The sequence below is a fragment of the Pan troglodytes genome, chromosome 14 (genome assembly GCF_028858775.2).
Source record: "Pan troglodytes isolate AG18354 chromosome 14, NHGRI_mPanTro3-v2.0_pri, whole genome shotgun sequence".
Classification (NCBI taxonomy): domain Eukaryota; kingdom Metazoa; phylum Chordata; class Mammalia; order Primates; family Hominidae; genus Pan; species Pan troglodytes.
Window position 1 is genome coordinate 117,554,790 of NC_072412.2, and position 14,272 is coordinate 117,569,061.

The following is a 14,272-nucleotide window of genomic DNA, read 5'->3' on the forward strand; positions in this document are numbered from 1 at the left end:
ACAAATCTAATGTCCACATAGAAAGGTCTGAGTGTATCCTGCAGAGCTGGTGGACGCCTCCATTTTAGGACATCAGTGCTAACGTGTGGGATTGGCAGGTTCTGCCACAAGATCCAGACCCTGGGTACCCCTGGGCACCACCCAGTGGGCCCCAGACACAGCCCCTCATAATGTATAATTTGAAAAATCAGGAATATGGGAAGAACAATGGAGGCCTGGCTCTGGCTTCCACCAGCCTCAGTGTGGGGCTGGATCCACAGGAGGCAGGGAAAGGCCAGCCTAGACCTAGAGGTGGAGACCAAGCACTCCCCACGGTCCCTGATGCCAGGGCAGAATCTGACCGCTAATGTCACTCTAGAGCTGAGGTCCACGAATGATAAATCATAAAGTTTCCTGTGGACATTTTTAAAACAGGAAAGTTTTTTTTTCGCTATGTTACTCCCTATTTGATTTATATTCTAATGACTTCGTGTGGGTTGTAAGTGGGTTTCATGCGGCCCCAGGAAAAAAAGATGCCTGCTGTCAGTGTCTATGTGCTGTTCCATTGTCAAGAGGAAATTGGCCTAAACAACTGGCCCCCAGATCTTATAACTGCCCCAAACTGCCACTGGCCACGCTCTAGGACCACGTCCATATTTTTGGCCACCACTCCCACCCAAGCCTGGCCTCTCTTTTGAAATCCATGTGACTTGGAGGAACAGGCACCCCACCCCTTCCTACTGGGTCTCCCTACAAGCGTTTGTGGCCAAGACGAATGTTGAGTTACACCCACTTTTAGATTTTCCTGGGTCAATTCCATCTTGAGGAACTGGGGGGCTCCTCTACCGAGTTCTGGAGCAGACCCCAAACTGCATGGAATAGACTTGGTCCAGGGGTGTCCTCCTCGGCCACTCCCAGCAGAAAGGAAGTCCAGCTCACGCTGCTCTCATCAGCTCTTCCCTGGGGTCAGCCTGCCAGGCTGACAGTCACAGTGTGGCTGGACCCTTCACCATTCCCAGGAGACGACTGTGTTCTGACACTGCAGATCCCTCCTGAGGGGCCGTCATCGGAGGCAAGATCAAGAGCAGCCCTGTTTACCGAGGACAGCCCTTCCACGGGGTCTTGGATCCACTTCTTACCTGGGCTGTGTTATTTCAGCTCCTGCAAAGCATTGCTTTCTTGAATTTCTCTTTGCTGTTTTCCACTGTCTTACTCTGGGGGCAGAAACGTGACACGGCCCCACAGGCGTGTTCCTCTGTTTACCTTAGAGCTGTCGGTGGAGACACTGCTCCTTACCGTGTGTGTGTCTCCCACATAGGCACCTTCAGGGGACGTATTTCTGGATTTAGCACTAGAATTTTAGGGTTTTCTCCTAGACAAATAGTTTATTTTTATGTTACTGATGTTTAATCACCTATCTGATCACACTGCGCTTTTTGCAGTAGTTGCTAGAAAGTTCGGAACTAAATGCGTGGCCAGCTTCTAGCAAGGGTACCAGTCCTCAACCATACGGCTCTGTGTACTTGTCCTGGACTTCTCAGGGTCGTCATTTCTTCCCAAACTCCCTTTGGACTGCTTTCCTCCTTCTTCTTTGTTTTGCTGTATTTATGGAAGCCATCATCAATTCCGATCATAAATGCTTTTTCTTAGAATAAGACGGAGGGTGTGAAAGGATGAATGTACACTCCATTGAGTAGGAAACAATTCAGCCTGGTTTCTGGAGTTCCAGTGCTGTCACAGGTGGAGTTAGCCTTGGACGGCCTCTTCATGTGCTGGGGGGACCAGGGGGCTGCACTACTCCCACGCGGAGGTAGCGCCAGAAGGCAGCCATAAGGAATGAGAGATGGGTGGGTGCAGATGGGAGGACCTCACGTGCATATGGGCCGCCTGGGCCTCGGCGTTCCTGTGTGTCAGGCTGTGGGAGTCTCTCTGTGTCCCCAGCCCACCCCATGTGGTTCTGGGACCTGCTGGGCCGGAGGGTTCCCTTCACTGGTGGATCTGATTCTATGTCATACTCCTCCTCCACCCGATGTCGGGAAACTGGCCAGCCCACGTAGCTCAGGACTCCAAGATCGTCCAGCACCCTTATGGTAGCAACTTGTCCTGAATCATAGATAATGTTCAGACAAGACGTTTATGAATTTGTGAACTTATATACCACTGGGGACATCAACTTTTATCTAACACCAAGGCCATCACCTTTTTGATAAGAGGGGGCTCCTTAAAAATAAATCAGAACAGAGAAATAAAATCAATACTCATGATAGACCAAAATAAAACAAAAAACCACAGGGAACTTAACAGAAAACCAGGAAAGACGTCTAGACCCAGAAGAAATCAGATGTCATAAATATTTCAACCCAGTGCACACTGACTCTACACTTTGTTTATTTGATGTTCACATGGACCTGCGCCTGGAGCCAATCCTAGTACACTTGCTGCAGAGAGGTTTCTTAGCCCTTCGTTTCATCCTATTGGAAAAAATACACAAATACATGGAGATAGGATAACTGTGCATTTTGTGGGCCAGGTAGAATTTCTGTCCATTTTGTGGGCCAGGTAGAATTTCTGAGCATTTTGTGGGCCAGGTAGAATTTCTGAGCATTTTGTGGGCCAGGTAGAATTTCTGAGCATCTTGTGGGCCAGTTAGAATTTCTGTGGCGTCCGGTGGTTTTTGAAAGCTACTTGCCAGGTAGACCCCCAAGTTTTTACTCACCTGCCTGGCCATGGCACGAAGGACTTCGTTCAGGAGCAGGGAGAGATGCTTTTCCTAGAAAGAATGATAAGTGGTACCTAGTACCCAGACATCAAGCTTCTTCCCAAAGCCTGTGCACAGAAAGCACGTTGAGCCTCATAATGACCACACGGCTGAACACCTGCCCATGCCGGGGACTGCGTGAGAGCCCCCACACCTCATAATGACCACACGGCTGAACACCTGCCCATGCCGGGGACTGCGTGAGAGCCCCCATACCTCATAAGGACCACACGGCTGAACACCTGCCCATGCCAGGGGCTGCATGAGAGCCCCCATACCTCATAACGACCACACGGCTGAACACCTGCCCATGCCGGGGACTGCGTGAGAGCCCCCACAGTGGCCCAGCAGGGTGGGGGCTACTGTCCCTGTTGTAAGGAGGAGGCGATTCGGCAGACCTAAGCCCGTCTGATTGCAAAGACCCGGCCCTTCCTTGCCTGCGTCAGGAATGCTTCTCTACGCTGCCGTGGGGGTCTCCCGTGGGGTTCTGTCAGACACATCTGTTTCTAGAGCAAAAATGTCCTCACACGCAGCACCCAGGCAAAGCAAAGCTCCCAGCAGCCAGGCATCCTCCCATTACACAGAGCCTGGAGTCACTCACACCTGGGATGCCCACTGGGTCAGAAAAGTGCATTTGAATTTGAAGGATTTTAAAACACTAAATGTTTCATGTCCTATTAATTTAAAATGTAAAAACTCAAGAGTTACAACTTCCTGGTCTTTCTCCCACCCGGAATGAGACAGCCCAAGGCATTTAACACACCCCGTTCTCTCCAGCTCTCCCCTTTCAACCCAAAGGGCGTCTCTCCTTTGCTCTTAGGATGTCAGCAAAATGCTGAGACTTAGTGCAGCTGAGAGTGTGCTCTGCACAGCTCCAGTCCGCGTTCTCAGGGGCCACTTGGCGTCCCCACCACCTGGTCTTCGCCCCAGCCCCGTCTGATCTGCCGCTAGAGTTGCGTAACGTGAGTCCTGGACAGTTGATTCCACCTGAAGTCGACGTCCGTGCCCCAGATCCCTAGCAGAGCTCACCGTGAGCCTGTGCTGAGGCGCCTCTGAGCCATGGAGCTGGGCCCAGCTGGGGACAGGGTTCCCACGGAGCCTCTGGTGTTAGGTGTCCAGTTCCCAGGGCCTAGGCTCTGTCAGGTCCCACATGGGCAGCATAATCATTCAGATGAGCTGAAATCCATCATATAATGAGTCCCATATGATACTCATCTTGGAGGAGAAATGAATAAATCATTGTGCCCAACAGGAGACGTATTTATGCGCAGCCTGCCCTGGGAAGAGGCGTGGGGTGCTGTGATGAGCAGTGCCAGGAGACAGCAGCAATTCAGGAATGAATGCACCTTTCTGTCCCGGCCCCCCGAGGCCCTGGCACCTGCTGAAACTAGACCTGGGCACAGGGCACAGCCCCGCAGCTAAAGAAAGGCAGTGGGAACAAAGCTGTCTGCCCTGGCCCCACTCGCCCAGACTGGGGACGCACCATGGCTGCACAGACGCCTCCAGAAGCCCCCAAGCCTGCGGCCCCTCCTCCTGGGACTTGGCTCCCCTGCGTGGAGCCCCGTCTGTTGAGGCAGTGGGGCCAGGCAATTCCTCACTCTGTCCAGTTTGCCTTTCCTCAATAGGATTCTCATTTTTGTCCAAGATGTCCCACTGTGTTCACGGACAGACAGTGTGGCATCGTGCCGAGATGGGGGCTTGGGGCACAGGTGCCAGTCTACCTGTTCTCTACCCAGGCGTGATGGAACAGACACCGCTTTGCAGAGTCCCCAGATGCTGAGGATAAAACCCTTGGTAGGGCCCCACTCGGTAACAGTGGCCGCAATAGGTGCAGGATGGTAAAGTGGCCACCGCTCAGAAACACTGTGGAGACCTCCGTGCCTCCGGCCCTTTATGGGCCTGGATATGACACAAACAGCTGAAGTGCAAGTCCCGGCGTGTCGGAGCCTCCAAGGCCCTGCCTACTCTTGGACACAGGAAAGGGGATGTGAAGAGAGAGAGGAAGAGGAGAGAGAGGAAAAAGAAAGAGCTTCCTGGTGTTGGCGTCTCGACCTGTGTGTGCGCGGTGGTGACAATCCAGTGTGAAATCCAATCAGACAAACAAGCCTCAGCTCTCTCAGAAGCAGACGCCCACCGGAGCTGGTGGACAGGCATCCCAAACACAGAAAGGTTCTCAGAGAAGGACACCATACGTCACCCACAGGTTTTAGCAAGTGACTGCTTCCTTCACTGAGAGAATATTTCATCAAAAGGGCCAGCTTTTCTTTCCCTTTCTCTGTTTCTTTTTATAGAAATAAAATATAGAAACAGAAATGTTCATCACAAAGGAATCATGATCCCCAGGGGACAGGGGCCGGTTCCTGAGGACACAGAAAGGGTGTGTCTGGGGAGCAAGAGCCGTAGTTTTGGCGCCAGACACTGAGGCAGGAGCTGCCGCAGCCGCCCTTGGGGACCCCAAACCTGCCAGTGGAGAGCAAGGTGGGGTGTTCTCTGAGGAGGGTGAATAGAGTTCCTGCCCCCAGCCCTCCCGTTCCTGCTTCCTTTAGGGTCACCGTGCATTCCTGCTTCCTTTAGGGTCACCGCGCGTTCCCTGCAGAGAACACGCTGGGAAGGCTTTGTTGGGACAACAGCTTCTGCAGCCGCCGGCGCCCTCCTGGCCGGGTTGCCCCCACGTCTTTTCCCTCTGTGTGCTGGGTGCGCACTCTGTTCCCTTGGCTTCTGTATCCGTTCCCTGAAGCTTCCATAGCAAAGCACCTCACTGAGTGGCTTAGACAAGACTCTATTCCAAATAGGGCCACATTCAGAGGCACGGGAGTGAGGACCCCAAAACATGAATTCGGAAGCACAGTTTGACCACAGCAGCCTTTAGCCTGTGTTCCTGGTCCTGGCTTCCCTAGACCTGGCATCTCCAGGCTTTAATCGTCTTCGTTTTTGAGCCCCTAATACTTCTGTAAAACTGTGTACCAGCTCACACATCCTTAGGATGACATTTAAAGTTTTGTAGCATACTTTTCTACAGTTGCACTGGATATGTTTTCTAATATATGTTGAAGCAACATCATTTGGCTTATTTGTTTTGTAGAAAATGTTCACCTTATACATTAATTAGAAAATGCAATCCTCATTTTCAAATCAACATGCCAATCAGATGTAATTTCCTCATTAGTCAGGGCACGCTGCGTTATACTACGTAATAACCCCAAACCTCCACAATATCACACGAGGCCTCCAGGTTCAAGGCAGCTCAGCCTGGGTGCCTGGGTTGGCAGAGGTTGGCCCAGCTCCCCCAGGGACACAGAGAGCTCGGCTGAGGGAGGCTTCTCAACACGTGGCTATGATCACCACGTTCACGAGAAGGAGTGGAACACTCATGCTGGAAGTAACACGTGTCACTTCTGCTCATGGCTTTGTAGTGCCCAAGACCGGTCATAGGACCAGCCCTGGATTCAGAGAGGAAAGAAAGTAAAATGTCCTCAGTGCCCAGAAGAAGGGCCCAATTGTTTGAAAACAGCCGTAACAATTACAGTCTGACTTCATTTTTAGTTAATGTGTATTAATACATGATCCTGCACAGTCTTCTTTGAATTCTGACTCAGATATAGACAGACAGATGGGTGGATGGACAGGTAGTTGGGTAGGTAGGTGAGTAGATGATAGATAGACAGACAGACAGATAGAAAAATAGATGATGGATGGACAGACAGAACGGTCACAGCCTTCCCACCTCCAGTATTTTTGCTCTGTTCCACGGTCTTTCCCTCAGGACCGATGTATTCTCCAATCACCCTCCCAGAGGTTCTGCTCCCCACAATGATGCACCTTGGTGAACTAAGGGCAGGTGAGAGGTTTGCCTTTCTTTTTAGTGTGAGAGAAGGGAGAACGGGCAGACAGCAGGCACCTTTCCAAGCACATTGGTCTTAGAAAAGAAGCACGAGGAAATTGAAAATCCCGAACTTTATTTTATGAAAGTCACTGGCCTTTGCTTGCACCAGGTAGCTTAGAGATCTCGGCTGTGGTCCACACTGCAACACCTACTTGTTCCTGACTGTACTGATTAACCTTTCTGGGTTTGACCCGCCTCCTCCCTAACCTTCCGGACATGCTTAGTTGCATTCTCTCCAGGGCAGCCCTTGTTCCTACCCTCCTTGGCCCAATATGAGCCCCAAACCCTGGTGTAATCCGATGATGATTCCTTCAAATAACAGCAACGTTTGAACATTTTCACCATCCATGCCCTTTTTTCTAATGAAATCATACAGGAAGCCCATTACAAGACTGAGAAGGGTGAAGCTGGTCTGGCTGAGGAAGGGCCAGGGTGCCGGGGACCCAGGCCCCACCCACAGGCTGCACGAGGCACCCAGAGCAGCCCCTGAGGCAATTCTGCTGACCTGGGAGTCCTGGGAGGCACCTTCTGAGAACCCCCACACGACATCAGGGTGATTACAGGGGTTCACTGGGAAGAGCAGGGGTCCCTTCAGCCCGGTCACTTCACACAGAAGCAACTGGATTGCAGCCATGTAGACAGGCCCTCCTCCAAGAGAACCGTCTGCAGCATTTCTGCCCAAGTAGACACGCCGAATACTGTCATTTGGTCACATTCAGGAATCTGGCGGTACTTAAGTCCCTCATTTGCAATAAAGGATTGTGTCAGCATTTCTGTTCTGAATTCCTATTTTCAATGATTTATAATGAAGCATCTTTTTAAAATGGTTTCAGCTGTTTGAGCTATATGCAGCCAAGAGAATAGATCCTAGGGCTTTTTTAGCACTCCACTAACTATGAAATTGTTTGATTTTTACAAAACATATTTAGCAAATTGTTAAAAGTATTGGCTAAACACAGCATTTCATAAATGAAATGTTGAAGTGATCAAGATGTTGAACTTTAAAATCATCTGCTTTCGCTGAACAGTGTCTTTTTTTACAAAGTTCAATAAGAATTTCTAACATAATTTTATACAACATCATAAGTGCATTGCTACATGTTGTAAATATCACGCCATTACACATTCTAATTACCTGATTACATTCATTTACATTAAGTTTGTAATTAAATGTAATTTCATGCTTATTGACTGAAAATCCTTTTGAAACATTGCGATCATCCTCTCCATCGCAATGTGTGAAACCAAGAGCAGCCCTGACCTGGGATGTCTGCAAAAGCAATTAGCGATTCGCATCCATTAAATCGCGGTCGCTTAAAGACTCTGCAGACAGCAAGATCACGCATCACAGTTAACTTATTGTGAAGGTGGTGTTGGAAACAAGATTCTTGTTTCTGCAGCTTTGGTCTTTTGGGGTCTTGGGCTAATGTAGTAAGATGCTGCTTTGGCTTACAAATTAGAAAATTTTGATCTGCGTTATGACAGTTATGTTATGGGAAGCAGGCAGTGGAAGTCACCTGACTATATTCTAACCAAGGATTTTTAAGTCGTAAGAATCCTTTCTTCATTTGCAACAACCTACAGTCTTTTTCCAAATTCTATCTCCCACCATCACCATAGCAACTACGTCTTATGGCAAGCCTGGGGACATTATCAGATCAACTCGGAGGAGTCTTAGCCCTGAATTTGGCCTTGAATGACTAATTTTATCTCTCCTTGTGAACATTTGGCATCACGCGACAGGTCAGCAGCCAAGCTCAGGCAGCGAAAGGTTTCTCAGTGGCTCTTGGCTTCCCTTGACACCTTGGTACTGAAGATGGTGTCTGAGTCCTCCCCTGTGTCTCGTGTGGAAAGATCAGGAAAAACCAAAACCACCGATGTCTTGAATGCTAACGATGGAAGAGTGGAGGGAGAGGCAGCATGCCTGGAGATGAGAGAGGGCAGACCTTCCCGTCCAGCAGCCTGAAAGCAGGCTTCACCCTGGGGCCGGCTGCTCACAGGAGGCCTGGAATGACCTCTTCGGTTCTGATTGGGGTCACTCTCCAAACAAACAAAGCAAAACACAAATCGCTCTTCCTGAAGGAGGGGATGGGGGTAGAGTTGTGGTGCCCAACCTTAGCTGTGCATCAGAATTACCCAGCAGGCTTTGTGAAAACCCAGATTGCTGGGCCATTTCCCCAGAGCTGCTGATTCAGGAGGTCTAGGTGGGCCTGAGAACTTGCATGTCTCACAAGCTCCCAGGGAAGCTGCTGCTGCTGGCCCAGGAACCACACTTCGTGAACCTCCTGCCTGGGTGAAGCCTCCTCTCAATCACAGTATCTACACATCTTAAGCGACTCCCAGTACAGAGTCCCATTGATCTCAGAAACAGCACTGGATCTGAATTGCAGATTGTCCACTTGGACCACACGGCCCCTGGCTCCTCTCTGGACCACTATGCGGCCTCGGAGTGTGCAGGCTGAGCTCACCACCTGGGCTGTGCCTGCCCGCACCTCTGTACCTTCCAAAGAAGAGGGCTCTGGGGGATGGTGGGCAGGAGAGAGTGCCCATTCTATCTGTGCCCCCCACACCAGGATTGGTAGCTCTGGTTTAGAGAGAGCCTTGTGGCCAAGCATTCACCTGGAAAGAGAAAGTAAATGTCCTCTCTGAACCACATTCCTCCCAGAAACCGATTTATGGAACAGAGGCAGAGATCACCAGACTGTGGGATCCTGTTCAATAGAGCCAGTCCCGTGAACGCTTATTGAGGGCATGTTACACTGTGCCCAGGAGGAGGCCTGGGACAAATGAGGCCACCAGGTCTCCAGTGGGTGTCCATGGGCATAGAGCTGGGCAGAGTCACAGCGGGAGTGGAAGGGGCACACTAAAGACTTGGAGTCCTCAAGGAACCCATGCATTCAAGATTTCTAGGACCAATTCCAGGTCCAAAGAATGTTCTTGCCTAGTAAAGATGTCCACTTTGGAAATCATATTTTAAAGTGTGCATTTCTCACCTAACTCCGTCACAAGTATAGCAGGAAAGTGAGCAATTACATCTTCCTCACATTTGGTTTTAATAATGGAAGTCGATGGTTTGTTTCTTAACTCAGTATGCAAGATTCTCTTGAAATTGAAGACATTCTGTCAGTATTAAAAATAAGCAGGCTGGGCGCAGTGGCTCATGCCTGTAATCCCAGCACTTTGGGAGGCCAAGGCAGGCTGATCACGAGGTCAGGAGTTCAAGACCAGTCTGGCCAATATGGTGAAACCCCGTCTCTACTAAAAATACAAAAATAAGCAGGCTACAGTGGCGCAAGCCCGTAATCCCAGCTATTCAGGAGGCTGAGGCAGGAGAATTGCTTGAATCCAGGAGGCAGAGGTTTCAGTGAGCCAAGATCACACCACTGCACTCCAGCCTGGGTGGCAGAGCGATACTCTGTCTCAAAAGTAAATAAGCAAAAAGACGCCACCATCAAAATAAGCGCTATTTCTGGAAGCAGAAGAGGGTGGCAGGTGTTACGTAGAACTCCCATATAGACTCCTAAGTGCCATTTTACCTTTTCAGCGTTGTTGGAAAGAGGTGCAGAGTAACGCATGCAAGGATATTATTTCAAAACTGAGTGATTTCTGACAATGCAGTAGACTCACAAATAACCGCTAGTCTGCAAACACGGGAACATCATGTTCACTTTCCACCCTACTCACTCTGGAGTGCACGGCTGCTCCGAGTGTGCAGAGAAACTCCCTGCGGTGTGGCACCTGCACGTCTGCGCCTGGCCTCAGTGCTCATGGCTCACGAACTGCAATTTGCTCTCCCTGACTGTTCCCTGCCACAGAGAGGGAAGGGGAGACCCCCGTGAGTGCCCCTTCCCATCAAATAGCTGTGGCTGACACCTCTTGGGGTCACCGGATGTCACAAACAGGTCCCACGTGTATCTATTCATTGATTTTTACAGTATTTTCAGGCAAGCTCAGCGCATGTATTGTACCCAACAGGCAAAGGAAAGAGGGGTGAGACTCCAGGGGTGACATGAGGCTTCCACCCTCAAGGGAAGTAATATCATGCACATAACATAAATATATAAACACCAGCAACACAGAGCCTACAGAGCCGCCACCTCCTGTGTGGAGAAAGGGAAAGGACGGGCAGCCAGGAGGAGGCTGGGGATGCACGAGGCCACCCGAGCTTCGGGAGCACATCCCTGGGTATAGAGCAGAGCAGGGTCCCAGTAGGGGTGGAAGGGGTACAGTTGACTGACATCTCTGAGGTTCCCGAGAAAATAATTTGAGCAAAATCTTGCAAGTTCCATGAGAAAACAAATAACCCTGAATTTCTAGAATAGGTTTGCAATCTAAAGAGGAAATCAGGCATAAAGAACAACTGTGAAATGGGGAGGTCAGGGAAAGTGTTGGAAGACCGTACCTCTGCAGGCAGGCAGGTGTGGTACCAGGGCTCCCTCCAGACCGGCACAGCTGCCCGTCTGCTCCCAGGCCTTTCGGCAAGGCTCAACAGAAGGAGCCGGCCTCTCCTTGGGGCGCACTCCTGCACCCCGTCAGCACCCCCATCTCCAGCCCCTACCTTAGTCTCCCAGTTCATGCCCTTTTGTTCCCCCTCCCCACCTGCTGCATATCCCAAACTGCAAGAGCATGACTGCCATTCTGTGTTCCGCGCATAGGGCTTCTGTTCTTATCAACGGTTTTAAAAGTAAGCAATTTGATCCTTTTATATTTCTATTTAGGAAAAAGAAAAATTAAAACTCCAGTAGGTTTCTTATTTGTTATCATAGCCTGTGAGTAGCTCAGGGCCCTTTAGAGAAAGTTTTCTTGTTTCTCTTTAGGTAAATGGGAATGATGTTTGTGTCGGGGGCCTTGGCCTTGAGCGGAACATGCATGGCAGCATTATTTTCTCTGAAGTATCAAATCCGTAAGGAAAGGTGGCTGCTGCCACCACAATTGTGCTCAGACCTGTAGCAGCAGCAGCTACTGTTGGTTCCGGGCACTGTTTGTGAGCGCTTCATCATTAACCCTCACTGCAACCCCATGTGGAAGAGACTGAAAATGACCCCATTTTACAGACGGGGAAATTTAGGGTCGTCAAACTGCAGCAACTTTCCCAAGATCACACGGACTAAAGATCTGAGTGGTATTTTCACTGTGTGGCTTGAATACGTGTGAAAACTACATTCCCTCGTCTGTGATACTGACTTGAAGTGTTAACTCATCCTGGGGAGCACTTTGCATCAATAGAAGGAATTCTCATCCTACTTGGGATCCAGGTCCTCTTCTCAATCTGGATCCATTACTATTCTTAAAGCTCCCCCAATCTTCCAGTCTCAAAGCACATTCTTAATGCTTTGGCTCTCGGTGAGCTGGGATGATGGTGGAGAATGGGGCTATTTCCTTGGTGCAGGCACCAAGGCCCCAGGTTGTTGGATCTGCTGTGCTTTCTGCCCGAGGCCCATCTGCACCGCCCCAGCCTTCCCTTCTCCCGCACCTTACTTTCTCCTGGTGCACCACATTGTCAGTTGATTGCAGCTCCAGCATTAGACCAAACTGTCTGAGACGTGTGTCTGACATTTCTGAAGCTAAGCAGGTGCAGGAGGAAAAAAAAAGGCTCAGCCGCTTTTTAGGGAGTCAGGTGGCATTGTGCAGCAAACAGAAGGCGCACGGCGGATTCCGGAGCCCAAATCAGATCCTTTTATGTGTGTAGAATATATCAATTTGGAATGCACAGTTTGAAATTGCTGGTTATAGAATGTGATCTGTTTTATTGTAGTATAATTTCCCAGGGGCTGCAATATCCAAATCCCAGCGTAGGGGTGACAGGCTGCTGCTCAGATTTCTCTCTCCGGAAATCATCACCCGGTGCTCTGAGAACTGGGGTCTGTAGGACACGCCATTCCTACTCCCTGTTTTAATGTGGAAAACACTCTGGGGGCCTTGGGTCTTCTGAACCACCTGCCTGGTTGCTTCATGCTGCTGCTTAGGGCCTTTCAGAATGGATTCGTATTTATGCTCTCACTCCCTTCTTACTGATTTCTGCTTAACTAAACTTCCATGCCAACAAAACAGTGGGAAGATCCCTAGATTGTAGCATCTGTCCCACCTCTCTTGAGCTCAGAGGCCACAGTTCTTTGGACTTTGCCTGCCTGCCTTGAAACTGTGCCCAGCTCAGAGGGGAGGATTTGGTTCAGCATCACAGCCCTCCACGGAAGTGCCCCTGGCAAATGCGATGGCTGTGGCCACCGAGTCCACTCAGCTCACAGATAAAAAGATGGGCCTTCATTCATGTGGTCAAGAAAGCTGCAGCCAAGACATCATCATCAGGGGAGGCAAGGAGGGGTGCTCCCTGGGGGAACGGCAGAGACAGAAGGGACTGTCTCAGGGAGGGCGGGAGGGTCCTGAGCTCTGGGTTGTTCCTGGCCTCTCCAGCCCAGTGTGAAGTGGGAGCTTGAGTCTCATCCCAATGGCCACAGGTCGGAAGTCAGCCCTCCTAGGCCGGGAAGGCACTTTGCCATCTGTCTCTCTGGCATCACAGCATCCACCTGTGGACAACTGTGAAGGGGGGCCAGAGGCGGGGGCCCAGCCCCTGCTACCTCCGCAGCTTACTGTCTCATCTCAGGTGCAGTGCTCCACACGGCCACTGCCACCAGGCAGTGTGACCCTGGATGCAATCACAGGAGTGGACTCCAGGGCCAATTTCTTTTCCATTTCCTCCTTCACTGCCATTTTTGAACCAACAGGAGAAAAACATGCATAGAAGGCTTTATCTTAGAAAGAAACAAACACATAAATGGGGAAGGGGGAAGAAGGAAGGAAAGATGGGAGAGTTGGAAGGAAGAAAAAGGGAGGCATGGAGGGAGGAAGGAAGAGAAGAAGGGAAAAGAGAGAAAGGGAGAGTTAATTTTCATTGATTATTTTAGTCATTAAAATAAAGAAGAAAGTCACATTAAATAAGACACACAAATTAAAATACTTAATAACTATGCTTCTAATTTTCCCATTATTTGTGACTTTTGTTATAAATTGCAACCCTAAGTGGTTAAGGTAGCTGTAAACACCCAGCCTTTCCTTTGTTTCTTCTCTCATTTTTTCCTTTAGACCCACATGTTCCCTGTAGACATTGATTTATTTCCCTGAGGTGAACACCATCCAATTTTTTACAAGTAGAGTAAACATGGGTCATAAGATCCCTCAGATGAGTTACAGAATTAAAATTCAGGAAGCATTTTGTGGCCCCACCTGTGGATGCCCGCCATGGACTTTTATACTGTGGATGCCCACCGTGGACTTTTATCCTAGGGTCCTTGTGGGGAGCAATCTCATGTGCTTCCTTCAAATCTTTTTCCTGTTTGTTTGCTATCCTATTTTATGACTTTATTTTATTTTATTTTATTTATTTATTTTTTTTGAGACAGAGCCTCACTGTGTCGCCCAGGCTGGAGTGCAGTGGTACGATCTTGGCTCACTGCAACCTCTGCCCCCCGGGTTCACACCATTTTCCTGCCTCAGCCTCCCGAGTAGCTGGGACTACAGGCCCAAGTCACCACGCCCGACTAATTCTTTGTATTTTTAGTAGAGACGGGGTTTCACCATGTTAGCCAGGATGGTCTTGATCTCCTGACCTCATGATCTGCCCGCCTCGGCCTCCCAAAGGTATCTTACCAGTTTCT

General features: G+C 49.7%; 1 protein-coding gene across 1 annotated transcript in view; it reads left to right on the forward strand.

Moving 5' to 3' along the window:
• LOC107967993 (uncharacterized) overlaps positions 1-14,272 on the forward strand; it is a 394,524-nt gene that overhangs the window by 203,436 nt on the left and 176,816 nt on the right. The window lies entirely within an intron of this gene.